Genomic DNA, 12,412 nt, shown 5'->3' on the forward strand with positions numbered 1-12,412 from the left:
TTGTGTGTATGCAGTTGACAGCTGCTGGCTTCCTACACAAAAGTGAACCATCTAGTCAACCACAAAGACTAGTAATAAGTTCATGACCTTTTCAGCCACATTTTTCCTATATGTGAACTCCATGGCATTGTTAGCTATGGAGTTTAGCTCTGGGGTAATTCGGACAGCTGGAAAATAAAAAGGGATAGAGGCTAGAACAGACAACAATGCTGGAAGAAAAAGAAACCAAGCCTTTCGCCAAATAGCTGTAATTCTGTGGACAGGTTAAATGATGTGCTTATGTCTGTGCAGTTCATTTTTTGAAACCGGTGTGACTTATTCCGAAAACGGACTTAAGATGGGAAGAAATGACCAAAAATTACATAAAGCTCACTTTCCAAATAGAGTTCTGCAGAAAATACAGCTGCCATCTGGCCTTCTGGCTAACTTCACTCCTTTCTTTTTCAGCAGATATTATTTAATCCAGACCACACAGTTTGTTGGTCTGGTTGGTTCATGAAAATTTCAGAACATGACTCCATGGCAGGAATGTTTGGCAAGTGACAGGACATTAGCTGCTTGACATCAGAGCAGTTTCCTTGTCTCTGGGTAAGTAAGTCTCCCCCAGGCTCTGTGTGCTCGGGTGCCTTCAGCTATGAAGTCAGACTGATTATCCTTGTCCTCTCTCAAGACATGACGTCTGCAACGCACTTTGAGACAGGTACTGCTCTCGCATATATGTGGCTGCTCTAAAATTAACTACAAAGACTTTACTTTTTTAAAAAAAGATTTTATTTATTTGACAGAGAAAGACACAGTGAGAGAGGGAACAGAAGCAGGGGGAATGGGAGAGGGAGAAGCCAGCTTCCTGCCCGAAGTGGGGCTCTGTCCCACATCATGACCTAAGCCAAAGGCAGATACTTAACAACTGAGCCACCCAGGTGCCCCAACTACGAAGACTTTAAAACCCAAGTTCACAGTTAACGGTATGATGGTCTACTTGCATCTAAATGGATCTAGACCAAGTTATTTCGTGTGAAATGGGAATAAAGTTTCCCTAGCCTCGTCATATAAAATACAACCTGTGATTTAAAATTTGGCCAAGATGTATGAAAGTACAGAAAAAAGAATTTGGTCTGGGTTGGCTTTTCAAATCCTGTTTAAACTAAGAAAAGAGACATTTAATAATAATAATAATAATAATAATAAAATCTCATCAGTTACATAGTGGCTTTTCTCCCTTTCCAAGTTTCTCAAAAGGCAGAAGCTGCTGGTCTCTACAGCTACCTATCAGTCTCCAAAGAAAGTAAGAGGGTGAGCTGAGACGCAGAGCCTATGAACTTCTGCCAGGTCCGGATGGGGAGAAGTCTTCCCTTGACATTGGGGGTTTGGCTTCATTTCTCGGTGGTCTCACTTTGCCAGCAATGCTAAAGACTGCACAGGGCCCAAGCATGTGGAATCCTACAGATACCGCCATTGTGGTGACCATCAAGAATAGCAGGTAGTAATCGGGGCGCCTGGGTGGCTCAGTGGGTTGAGCCGCTGCCTTCGGCTTGGGTCATGATCTCGGGGTCCTAGGATCGAGTCCCGCATCGGGCTCTCTGCTCGGCAGGGAGCCTGATTCCCTTTCTCTCTCTCTGCCTGCCTCTCCGTCTGCTTGTGATTTCACTCTGTCAAATAAATAAATAAAATCTTTAAAAAAAAAAAAAAAAGAATAGCAGGTAGTAATCTATCCTAGGGAGGCAGATTGGAGGGGTAAATGGATGTCCACCAAAACCCGGCCATAAAATAAAAATGAATGGAACAATTCATTTGCTGGAGGATGATGCTATAGTTTGAGAAAATACTCAGGCATTACGTTACATAATTTTCACCATAAACAAGATTCTAACAAATTATAATTCCATGATCCTTAAGGCTATATTAGATATTTATCACACTGTTCAGATTTTCATTTCCTATTAAATCTAATTGATCACAAGTTTGTCATTCATTTGCATAATTCCATTTCCTTCACCGTTTCTTATTCAGAGTATGACATCATGGAGTCAGAGAATGGAAACTGTTTCTATACTTTGGGAGGAAAAAAAAAGCAATGTTTGTGATAACCCAATTTTTTTTCCCTCCTTCTAAGTTAAACACTTATAATTCTTAACACATGTTTTTTCTTGGAACCATTTTTACTTCTGGCTTTATGTAAAATGTGAGAATTTTCTATCTCAGAAAATGGCACCAGTTCATTTCTTATGATGTCCCCATTGTATGTTCATTGCCAGTGAGACAATCTGTTTAGAACTATCATTATTATTACTATAAACAGACCTGTAAAATGTGCTTTTCGGCATGTTTCATCATTTTCAGTTTCAGAACTGTGCTATTTAAGCCCTGATCAGAAGGTTAACACATAAAAACATCTAACGGACCTGGCTTTCTGGTATGGAATTCAAATTTACTTTGTAGATACAAATAATACTCATTTGCCAAGAGTGTTCTGACTTAGTATATACAAGGACTGCAAAACCACAGATGTAAATATACTATTAGTGTTGGGCTCAGGCCTGTTATTAAAATATATAGTTCGTGAGTTTTAGTAATTTTTAAATTAAGAGTTAAGAGTTATTTCTTAGTCAAGTCATAAAAATCTTAACGTTCAGGTTTTTTAGGTATGTTTTATAGGCACACACAATACTTTCAATCCCTAAAGCTCTTGAAATAAGGCCCAGTTATCTAACTTCCACCATCTAGGCATAAGGATCTTATAAAATAGCAGAATACTGAGGTGAGAGATTGTTTGAGATTCTGTGAGTTGCATTGTTTCTTAATCATCTGCCAACAGGTCTCTTCACTACTTAAAAAGGCAGAGATGTATGCACGTGTGTGCATATACAAAAACATACATGCACAAAAATATTGACACGCACAATGGAATATGGAATGGAAGGAGAACTAAATTCAGAATTTAAATATGCAGTTTTTAGTTCTGCTTCTAGCAGCTCAAGTATTTCAAGTTCTCTGAGTCTGTCTCACCATTTGTAAAGCAGCTGAAGAACAAATGTGTGTGTGGAAACCTTTTGTAAACAGAGACAAAAAGCACTAAACACACACAAGGGTTGTGTGTTTGTATGTGCGGTCACTATAGCCTGACCCAGTTCATCGAACAAAGGCGGTTTTCCTCAACTCTCTCAAAGACATCTAGATCTTTAAAAAAAAAAAAAAAAAGAGAGAGAGAGAGAGAGGAAAAAATAGGATACTTGTAAGTCAAGATGAATAAAAGTAAATGAAGTTAAAAGGAATCATGCCACATTAAAGAAAATACTGGGGAACCCACCTGGTCCTTCCCAGGAGCTATTTCTGGTGCCAGGCCAAATCACTGCCTATTATACACAGCTTCTTCTTTGCTTTTTCTATAGAAACCACACTTTTTCCAGAAGAGCCCAATTTTCCCACAGGCAGTTTCCATAGCAGTGTTCGAGGGGCCTGGCACTGAGGGGCCGGGAGGGAGGCCGGTTGAAGGGCAAAGAGGAGAAATGAAAGGGACCCTGAAAGGGGAGGGAAGAAGGCAGGGCGGCCTTTTATGTCGACTGGAAACTTGTTTGTCAAGTTCTTGTAAGTCAGGGACTGTACGTACATCCAACCATACTTACTACAATTTTTTAAAAAGTCATTCAGAGTTGACATTTCCTAAATGTCATGTTTAGCTACAAAACACAACCCTGGCAAGACGTCAAAGGTACTGCCTTTGTTGCTAAAATCGGCTTTGTTCGGTCACAGCAAATAACTCACAAACTCCGTTGAAAAGCATCTTCTCGTGTATCCCAGAAATCACTTTAAAAGACGTCTACAGACAGTAAAAGCCACTTGGATTTTCTACACACTATGCCTCAACATGGGAAGAAAGGACATGAACAGGAATCCTTGGCAATGTTAGCCTCCCCCTTTGGCATGGACTCTGGAGGCAGAAGACCGAAGAAGCACAGAGCAGAATGGAGGCGGCCAGACATGGCTGCCGACACTGGGTAAGGCCTGTGGCCCCATTTCCAGGGTCACGAGGCTATGGCTGAAGTCATCTCATGGTACAAAGGCGAGGAACATCAACATTCTTTCCTACTAAGCACAAAGGGAACCTTCCCTAAAATTCGTGGGCTTGTCCAATGCACTTTCTCTTCTTTGGGATAAAAGAGAGGGTCTGAGCTAATGATTCACGTTGTTAAAATTATGGACATGGGCAAAGAATTACTCATGGTTAGCTAAGCTTAAGATTTGTTCCAACACGCCTTCCTGAAGCGTCTCCTCTTAAAAACAAACTCACTAGGCAAATGTTTAACTTCATTAAGCCTGTACTGACATCAAGAGGGTAGATTTCCAATGGACCTCGCCATCCAAAATATGGATCAGGCCTCCTCACCGAAGGCCTGCTCGGATATTTATGGAATGTACTCTTCTGACTAGAAAGAGGAGCAGAGTTCAGACAAGAAAATGTGGGAGCTGTAGTTGCCTACAATAGTGTGACGTATTTCTGGTTTAGACTAGAGCACAGAACTTATAAAAGTCACTGCTTCAGGAAGAATTGATAGAAATGTGTCTGAGTAGCAAACACCTTCATAATTATCGTTGGGAGGATAAACTAAATAAGTCAGGGGTGTGCGTGTGTGTGTGTGTGTTTGCACGCGCGCGTGCACAAGAGGGGATGAAACAAAGGGTCTTCAGATTTAAAATTTGGACATTTGGGGTACTGCAGCAACGGGGGGTAGGGTGAAGGGCTAGAAGTGAGTGAGAAAATCAGGGGCTACATCCATGTGCTCTCGTTTTCCCCTTTGGGGGGTACTGACTTCCTGTAAAAAAAAATGAGAGGTTTATTTTCATAACAGCAGTGAGGAATCGCTAGGCAGATGTGTGTGGGTTGGTTCTGGCCCTTGATTAGCACAAAGGAACGATCTGCCTTTACGTTTCACCAAATATATCCATTGAAACACACACAAGGGGCCTCCACTTGAGTTGCACAAGCAAGATCCCAAATTTCAACGCTGTGATCATGCTGTTTGAGGAAAGTTTAAATGGGGCCAAATTTCTATTTGCAGAACCATTCTCAGATGTGGTTAACAACTTACATGCACTTTTCCTCTACTTTTCTAGGCTCCTCTACTGAAATCAAGGTATTTTGAAGATTTTTCTGCGTCTTGATCAATGAGGCACTGATAGTCACCAGATGTAGTTCTTAGGGCAAACCAGAACCTGTGACCCCCCGGTCTGCTGCAGCAAACCAAGAATGTTCCCAAGCCTTTTAAAGACCAGCCCTGCCATGTACGACATGTAGATGTTCCCGTCAAAGTAGCTCCCTTTTGACAGCTAAAATTGGAATGTGGCTTTGAGCACACACACAAGAAAGCTCACGGTGGTTGTGTTTTTGTGTCGATGTGGGTGTTCCCCTTCCCCGGCTTTTTCACTTTTTTCCTCCTAGAAGCTGGTTTTTGTGCTGTTAATCCTCTTGGAATGTAGCTCTTATCACCACCTAGAGGAATTCATTACCCTTTGGCCCTCACTGCTCCCCAAGCCCATTAGACTAAGGAACAAGGGAGCGATTGTCTGGGAAGCTGCCCCCTGAATTCAGGTGAGCTGGCACTGAGCTACGGTGTACCCGGTTTTTCCTATAATCAAAAAGGAAGGGGAGAAATTAATCATGTTGCCCCCTCCAAGGGAGTGGGAGGAAAAGAGGCTTCAGGAACAGAGGCTGAGGCTCCCTACCATTAAATCCAGCTATTCTAAAGCCAAGGGTTTAAAAAAAAAAAAAAAAAAAAAAGGCAGCAGGTTCACAGGAGCATTCCATAGCTGCGTGTGCACAAGGCCAGAGCAACTGATCAATAGCAGGGTTGGGGGTGGCGGCGGGGGGGGGGGGCAGTTAAACCAGTTATTTGGGATGATGTTTAAGAGAGAGAAACACTGCTTGTTTGCCTTTCTTTTTTAGTTTCTGCTGGTTGTATAGTGGCTACGAGACTAAAGCGTTTTGTATTTTACAGACAGCTTGCAAAACTCATTTTATGTCTTGAAGTGCATGCCCTTTTCTATCGGCCTTAAATCGCCAGTTTCCCTCACGCGAGAATACAAACTCAGAATACCAATGCAGCCTGCTTCTCTTTTGGTTCTAAACCATGAGGCATCGTCTCAGTCTCATTGGCTAGGCGCTATCAAAACCCGAGAAGGAAGGACACAGAATCGCATCAGTCTCTGGTTGTTTCTTCAAGCGCATCAACACAAAACTGGAGATGTGAGCCTGAAACATAAAAACTGAGATGTACCTGAATGAGAAAGATAGCCAAATGGACTGGAGAAGAGATAGAACAACATTGTCAGAAGCCGTTAAAAGGTAATAGAAAGTAACCATTCATTGAACAATACTGAACTAGACCCACCCTCTTAAAGAACTATGTCAGGGGGGCAGGGATTGATAACCAAGCTCTTCAGGTGTTTCTAGAATCCAGTATTTCCTGTATGAAGTCCAAGGCTATCTCACACTTAAAGACCGCATTATCGTTTGCTATGTTTTTACAGGGCTGAGCTGTAGCTGTATTTGAAGCCAAAACTCAATTTATAATCTCTCACTGGAGGAATGAGGGAGGGGTAAACACCAAAATTCTTATGTCTCACCTTTCAGTTTAAGGTATGTAAATCAGTCGTCAATTCTGAATCCAATATTAGTGACTCCCTTTGGTAACAATTATGCATGTCAGAACACCAGGAATAATGTAGGATTAACTAAAATACATCAAGTGTTGGAAAAAAGTTACTGACAGGCGAATAAATTTATTTTTTTAATGGAAAATTTTAGTCCCTGGCAAAATAAAATATGTGCCATTCATTTAATTTTTATTTCTCAGGATTTTGCAAAGTGTCTTGCATTCAAATATTTTTACTGCAGACATGTTGCTGCCGTCACAAAAACCCACCACCATACGTTAAGTTTACTCACTTAACACACATTCGATCCCCGGCATCCCTGATATGTGCGCACTTGTGGGAAAGCTCTCTATGGCTGGTTAGTGCATCTGAAAACACAAACACTGAGAGACGTTTGGCCCTTCCTCCTAGCGAGTGCTCAGCTACGGAAGAAACATACAAATCCACCTCCCCCTCAGAATTCTCATTGATTTCCATCCATTGATTTCGTAGCGGCACATTTCATTTTCAAAACACTTTCATAAACATGATTGTGAGCCACGCTGTGAGGTTAATTTTTGGTGATAACACAAAACCCGAGATTTGTCATTTGGAAGGTTCCTTGGTAGTGACTGCACATATGGTGTGTTTGTTGCTGGGGGTAACGCCTCACACATCAGTATTGAGAGATTTCCTTAACCCTTTCTCTGTAGTGGAAGGCCATCATCATGATCCCCAACACTCAAAAAAAAAAAGAAAATTAACTGCAGTCATCCTTGGTCAGTCACTATTTACTGGGCTTTTTAGGTACATATGAGAACCTCATATTAAGAGAAATAAAATTTTGGACAATATACCGAGAAGGGGAAGCTACTAACATTCAGTGGGGGTGGGAGGAGATATGCTGATCTCTGCTTCCTTCCAGAACCTACTAGTATCACAAGAAAGAAAGAAAAAAGGGAGAAGCCCAGGAGGACAACAAATGGGCAAGGAGCCACAAGGGGCTGACACGTGAAACACCAGTTTGGGAAGACGGAAGGCATACTGAAGAGCCAAGGGGCCCTGCCGAGGTGACTGACACCTAAGGACCCCCAGACAAAAATGTAAAGGGAAGGCCAGCCAGTCGGTCCCCAGAGAACCCCAAGAAGTTTCAGAAGGATGACAGATCTACCTCCACTCAGAGCAGCCAGGCAACCCTCGTCCCCAGGCCTTAAGACATGGGTTTATTCTCCAGAAAAATGGACCTCAAGAGGCCAGAGGCTTCCGCTGGGATGGAGGACGTCTGAGCACCAGGCTGGAAACAGGGGGTTTAGGAGGAAGTCAGGGCACTCATAGAGAGACCTCCAACTCAACAGCTTAGAAGAATGGTTACTCTTAGACCTCCAGGCAAGAGATGAGGATTTAATTCATGTGAAACAGAGTGACCATGATAGCAAGACCTATAGATGTTGACATTTAGGGAGGGGTTAGGTGGCTTCTTGCAAACGGAATTTGCAGAAGGGAACAAATTCCTGTCTTTCAGGGCTTCAAGAGACTGGCCATTAACAGGAGAGCAGAAGGAGAGGTTTTGAGGATAACCAACAGAGTCCGGTGGCCACAGTCATTATTTCCTCTGACCTGGGCCTCAGGAACCTTGGCTTTAGGTCCTGCCTGTATCACTGACTCTTCACGCAACCTCTGAGTCACTTTTCCTTTCTAGGCTTCAGTTTCCAGTCCTTGGGTTCAGTTATTTTCAGATGCTCACTCTCCCCAGGAGGTCTCAGATGACAGACAGACAGTCAGGGGTCTTTAGCGTGGTGCCATCTGTAGCATGAGGTCTCACTGATCTCTTGAAATCCTTGCTGCTCCCACAGCAGATGGCTGCCATTCTCAGACGGGAGGCAATGGCGCCTTCCTTCCAGAGAGGCTGTGTCCAACAAACTTGCCTCCTAAGTAAGTACAGGACAGGGCACCTACAATTTGCCAACATTAACTCTCCCTTTTTCCACACAAAAGGAAAAGCATCGTCAGGTGGAGCCAACCCAAATTCAACCTCTTCACTCTCACACTTTCTTTTTTGTCCTGAATGAAACTCAAGAGAAAAGAGCGAAAACCTCAACACCACTCCCTCTTTTCAAGGGTCAACTCTGAAAAGGGAACAATAGTTAACATTTACTAAATACTTAGACAGTCTGACACACTGGCTAGACGCTCTACTTGCCTCTTCTCAGTAGAGTCTGATGTACCCCATTTTGCAGATAAGAAGATGGAGGCTCCACGAGCTTGACTGATCTACTGGGACACATGAAGGGGTCAGGGTCAGACCTAGGTCTCCCTCTAACTGAACCTATAGTCTTGTTCCTACTGTCTTCAGCTCAGAGAGCCGGTCTCCCAGCCACGGCAGGCAGGCCTTCCACAGTCCACTCTCTGGTGACATTTCCTGTGGTTTCAAAGGATTGACATGATCAGCCCTTCCGCTGAAAAGTGATGAGGCGCTCTGAAAAATCAATACTGGCTTCTGCAAGGAGCAGCCTTGCCCAAAGCTAATTGAAAGCCATCTGAACATTTTCAGAACTGTGGCCATAATCATCTGTCTTGTTGCATACCATGTCCCAACATGCAACTGCAGTAAATCACTTGAAAATCACTTCTGCATGTTCACTCATACAAAACAGAAGCCCACAATATTTTTTATCATTGCCCTGTAGCTCCTCCATCTAAACTCGGAGCCCTGGCATTATGGTTACATAGTAATAGGCAGCTTGCTGACATTACCTTTTTAAAGTACCACTTTTTCCGGGTTTATCACAAGTCATTTTAAATTCCATTTAGCTCTAACTTGTTATACAACTTTATGTTCGGAAACAATGTCCTCTGTTGCACCAACAGCTATACTGGAAAATACAGTTGCTTGGGGTTGAAATACATTTTTTGGCGAACTCGGATTCTACCCTTTCAGAGGGCCATATATAGGGTGATAATGAGCAAGGGAAGTGATATGGCTTATTGCAAGACATTAATCTGGAAAATTAAATTCAGATATTTTGATATCTAATCTGGATTAATGGTGTGGCCTTGAGAATTCAATTTCATTGCCATAAATGAATTCAATGACCAAATCACTGCATACCGTAACTTTGCAAACCAAATGATTAGTTTGCCTCATTACCAGAGACTATAATAAGTCAATGATGGACCTAAAGAAACTGGCAAACTTGGTAGGGTGGATATTTGTGCTTTGACCATCCAGGATCTATTCACTCCCACAGCAGCTCCATTTTGCTCTAGAAGACTCGGTGGAGCTACCTCCAGAATGGGCTGGGGGTGAGATACGTGGACCAGCATGAACAGCACATCACTCTGAGTGTCTCAGTCATGGCTCTGATGCACCCTCAGGGGGCAATCAAGCCAATCAGAAGCCAATCTAGACTTTGAGCTATGAGAAAACTAGACTTCCTCTTTGCTAAGTTTGAATGAAGACGATGGGACTAAAGCCATCTTGTGAACACATGGAGCCCGGAGAAGAGCCAATGTAGAGAAACGTAAAAGCAGAGTCAAGAAATGCACAGCCTGGGACACCTGGGCGGCTCAGTCAGTTGAGTGTCTGCCTTAGGCTTGGCTCAGATCACAATTCCGGGGCCCTGGGATGGAGCCCCACGTCGGGCTCCCTGCTCCGCTGTGAGTCTGTTTCTCACTCTTCCTCTGCTCTCCACGTGCTTGTGCTTACTCTCTCTCTCCCTCTCTCAAATAAATAAATAAAATCTTAAAAAAAAAAAAAAAGAAAGGAAGGATGGAAAGAAGGAAGGAAGGAAGGAAAGAAGGAAAAAAAGGCAAAAAGGCAGGCACAGCCCAGGCAACTGTTGCTGAGGAGGTTTCCAGGAAATCTGGTCTAAAGATTTCTCGACCGGCCACCCCTAACTGCAGGAGGCAGTCTTTTGGGTGGGTACATTGGTCCCTTGAATAAAAGCAGGGTGTGTAACTCAGGAAGGAGGAAAGAATGGGTATTGAGTGGGCAGTTCCCAGTCTCTTCTGTGGCCTGTTTAGGTTGGGTTTTCTATGCTTACTACAGAAAACAGGTATCTTATATAAGTTAAGGAGATACTACATATTTCAGAGTCTACAAATCAGACACCAAGCTAAAACACACAAGTAAAACCTCTGATTTGTAAATCTTTCATTAGAGTAATCTAATTTTTCTTTTACAGTAGATCTGTTTGAAATTGTTACTCCATTTTAAAATATGCTATCTACCCTAAAAAATGCAGGGTTGGCAAGCGTGTGTGGCAGCCAAATTTTTCATATTCAATGTGGATACTGAAAAAAATGTTGCTAGAAATGTTAAATATCCTAATTTCTTCCTAAATCATATGGATAAATCATACTACATATTTATGAGTCCACTGTCTCAAGGCAAGAATTCTTCTGTTTCAAATTATGCCTTAAACTTCTATAGGTTAGGCTAGAAATGATAACAAATGTAGGAATGTTTGAATTGACATTTAGTTCTCAGGGGATAGCTTTTAAAACTGGAGAATAATGGAAGTGGCTGCTTTTAAGAATTTTTTTCACAAGTCACAAAGACGTATCATACATTAGAGGATGTAGAGAATGCCAGAATGAGATTCTCTCTGAAATCCTGTCGTGTGGCATGAGAAAGGAAGATAAACAAGAAAACCATGGTTTATTGCACCGGGAGAGATAAGAAGGAGGGGAGTCCTGGGGCTGAATTGTTAACAGAAGCTCTGTCTTCAGTCTTGAGTTATGTAGGCAACAATACATGGCCTTTGTAGATCATTTTCATAAAATCCTGGAGCTGAAGGGAAGCTTGCAAACCCCCAAATTCAGCCCACTTGCTCTATAGAGAAAACCTTGGACCTAAAGAGCTTAGGTCATGTCTCCAGTGTTTTAAGAACAGGTTCATGCCAGAGCCAGAGTCAAAACACGGGTTTCCTAACCCATGGCACAACATATTTTCCACTAACTTCCATTACAGAAGATACAGAATGAGGAAGCCCGTCAGCAAGATGTATACTATAATCTACCTCGATGAGGACCGTGAGCTCGTTCTGAAATTACACTTTTAAAGGGAGGTGGAAATTACTGTCATACCAATCTGTCAAGAGTGAACAATGAGTAAAAATAGATGATATTGCCCATCCCTGAACTAAACTGGGCCCAGGAGGTGTGGACAGACAGAAGCCTCCATGATACCAAAGGAAGAGGCCGAGAGGTCATCAGGGTTTAACTGCTGGTGAGAATTTCATTTGCTAATGGAAGTGAGTTCTTTGCCACTGTCTGCTTCAACTGCCATCCACCTATTGCCAAAATTTCCCCTGGAGCACCGAGCAGTTCTCGGCAGTGTGACCCTCACCATAAGCTTTCCCCCCAAATTCAAAACTAGGCAAAAAGTGATGGAAAACCAAATCTTTGGAAGGTCTCTCTTCAAAATAGCGGAAAGCAGACACCCGGGACAAACTTGCAGAGTGGGTTTGTGTACTACAAGGAATAAGATAAATCCTTATTAATATGTTCTCATCACGTGGCAGCTTGTAAGTATGAGAAATGCAGTGAGTCCGCAGATCAGCAGTTTCTCTGTGTCACCCTAGAAGGTGCAGACCTGGGAACTGGAAGTAGGAAGGAAGCCCAGAGTTGGTCTACTAGGTTGAGTCCCTTCATTTTGCAGAGATTAGGGGGGAAATCTCCTAATCTCTGCGAAATCAGGTACGTCGAAGAGCAATGACTGTCCTCAAATCACGGTGCACTCGCTCAGCTGAAGTCAGTTTGTGAATCGATTCAGCTAAAA

At 42.7% G+C, this 12,412-nt stretch overlaps 1 protein-coding gene across 8 annotated transcripts in view; it reads right to left on the minus strand.

The window, feature by feature from the left end:
* SPATS2L (spermatogenesis associated serine rich 2 like) overlaps positions 1–12,412 on the minus strand; it is a 164,477-nt gene that overhangs the window by 115,554 nt on the left and 36,511 nt on the right. The window contains exon 1 of one of the 8 annotated variants that reach the window (XM_082688962.1): positions 3,308–3,520. The exons of 6 other annotated variants lie outside the window; for them this stretch is intronic. The gene's annotated coding sequence lies outside the window, so the exon portion shown is untranslated. Of the gene's footprint in view, positions 1–3,307; positions 3,521–12,412 lie in introns of those variants that run through there. One more of the 8 variants, XM_082688966.1, reaches the window with a different exon arrangement.

This window comes from Mustela nivalis, assembly GCF_964662115.1.
Source record: "Mustela nivalis genome assembly, chromosome: 11".
NCBI classification, from domain to species: Eukaryota; Metazoa; Chordata; class Mammalia; order Carnivora; family Mustelidae; genus Mustela; species Mustela nivalis.